The sequence below is a fragment of the Pterocles gutturalis genome, unplaced genomic scaffold (assembly GCF_000699245.1).
Source record: "Pterocles gutturalis isolate BGI_N339 unplaced genomic scaffold, ASM69924v1 scaffold21226, whole genome shotgun sequence".
In the NCBI taxonomy this organism is placed as follows: Eukaryota; Metazoa; Chordata; class Aves; order Pterocliformes; family Pteroclidae; genus Pterocles; species Pterocles gutturalis.
In genome coordinates, this window is record NW_010098354.1 from 71,543 (window position 1) to 74,166 (window position 2,624).

Here is a 2,624-nt window from a genome sequence, read left to right on the forward strand (position 1 = left end):
TGGTTTGGAGTGGGGGGGATACAGTTGGGACAGACACAGCTTGTCCCTCCTACCCAGCCTTGCTCTCACCACAGGCAAAAGAAGGGCCTGATGATAGCTGTATCCCTGACCTTTCTTTTCTGCCTCACTGGAGTGATGGGGGGAGGGTGCAGAAACCATTACGGGTTAATGCTCCCCCTAGAAGTGCAGACTGAGCAGAACTGATTGCAAGACCATACAGCAGAGAAGCACAGCAAGGGAAAAGGTGGGGAGAGGAACAAGACTTCATCTCCCCAAGGCCCATCATCCTCCTTTTACTGTCCAGTTCTATGTTCCCAGCCACAGGGCACTTTCCTGCTTGGGTGGTTGCCACGCTGGAAGACCTCTGAGCATGCTCCATGTGGTGGCTGGAGATGTCTCTGCTGTGCCTAAGCACCTCTCACAGCATTTACCTGTCTTGATTTGCTGCATTGTCCCAACATGGAGGGACAGCTGGCAGCAGTGATGTGACTTCCCTTCATCCCCCTGCACATACGCACACACGCGCACGCATACACACACACACACACGTGCACATACCCTCCTCTGGGTTGGCTCTTACAGTGTGGGGACAGTCCCATGAATACCTTGGGGCTCAAGGCAAAATGATGCTTTGACTGTGGGGAAGCAGGCTGACAGTGAAGGAGGCAGAGGTAATACGATTAGGACCTGGCTTAGGATTGTTACCATCAGCATCCCTACAAGGAAGGAACACCAAGGATCTTCACAGGTTTAGACCTTGGTGTTCCCCTCTCTGGTTTTTGAACACCAGGCTCTGCCTACTGCTGCTCCTCACTTACAGAAGATTAAGTCATGTCACCTGTGGCATAGAAACCAGCTCTCACAGCTGGCAGTGCTACCACCTGACAGATAATGGGCAAGTTCTCTGCAGACAGCATGTAAATCCCTCCCAGAGAAGCTCCTATACCCTCATCCTTCTCCCAGGGCCCCCAAAACACTGGACCTTCTGAGGGGTGCCTCAAAAAGGAAACAGCCATTTAGGAAAGGCCAACACATCACAGGCCCTCCCCCTCATCCTGATAAAGGTGAACGATTGTCAAGAATTGGGATGTGCAGCTCATGGACAGGAGGCCGGCCCACTGTGCTGCATAAAGATGCATTCAGCAGGCAGCACGCCTGCTTGACAAGAAAACTTTGGGGAGACAGTGCTGAGATTGTGCTTTGTTGGGCTGCTCAGAAATGGGACAAAGTGGAGAGGGCAGTAGGCTCATTGCCAACTCCATGGAAGATCTTCTATCCAAGGGACAGAGGTCTAGACCTAGCAAGTGAAATCGTGTTTTTGCCAAGACATTATAGGATCCCTAAGAAAAGTTTTTCACAGCTAACTGTGAGGAGGTGGAGGATTTAGGAGGTCATAAGTTGCTCTAACTCTCATGAGGGCCAATAAGTATTCAAAAGAACACTGTCGTCCAGAGGCTGGTATCCTCTTCTATCCCAGCACACACAGTGTGGCTGTACACACAAAGGGAGCTTCTCCTGGAGCCATCCTTCCTGGACTACTCCCAGGCCCCATTCTCACATCCCTTTTATTTCCTGTGCTCCTGCCTTCACCCTAGGCTGTCTCCTATCCACACCAAAGTGTCCATGGCCTACTCAAGTGGCAGCCATTTGGTGGTTCTTCTGTCAATCCAGTGAGGTAAGCAACTCAAATCCTGTTTTTCACATCCACCTGCAAGTGAGGAGGCTGAGTGATGCTCTTCTTGCACACTCATTCACCCCACACCCCACGGTGCAAGTCAGTTGGGAACAGCTGCAGAAGCTTCGTGTAGAACTTGTTTGCTCAGCTCCTCTACAGGTCCCCTCCTCACAGTAAGTGAGGCATGAACAGAGAGTACCAAGGGCATAGGTGTGTATGGTGGGGAGGACCTCTGACCTGTGACACTCATGGAGAGATGGAAACCCTTTACATGTCTGAGAGACCAGAACTTCCTGTCTTTTCCTCCACTACTCCTTGAGGACCTGTCTTGCCATACCAAAGAGCACATTCATACCCCCCCACCACTGGCGGAAAACTGGCTCTGAGGAGGCCTGGAGAATGCCCATTACTCCAGAATTGCTGTTCATCAGCAACAAGTTGGGGGAGAAGGGAAGGAGGAAGAGCAGCAAGGGCACAGAACCTGTTGTATGGCAGGTCCTATCTCCCTTGGCCGTTCACACCTCCTCTCCTTCCTCTGAGGAGGATGCAGGTTCATGAAGTATCTAGACAGAAAGTGCAAGCCTAGGGAGACCTAGCAGAGAAGGGTAGGGAAGGACAAAGGAAAAGAAGCAAGAGAACTTCTTCCAACAAATCCCACCTATCTTGGAAGGAGACAGGAGAGAGAGAAAAGCCTCCACTGCCAAAGGAAATGATGGAAAAACTAGTGATGGAAGATTTGGAAAAGCAGGTGTATCAGGTGGGCAGAGAAGCTTTCTAGACCAAAGTCCTATCCTCCCACTCAAAAGAAAAATCAGCCCTCAACAGCAACAGAAAGAGCAACAGTTCACAGATGAATTTCATGCCCAGTGAGTGTCTATCCTTGCCCTTCCCCCGCCACCACTGCCACCCCCTCCCAGGCCATTCCCACCCACCCGCACTCCAGCGTTGT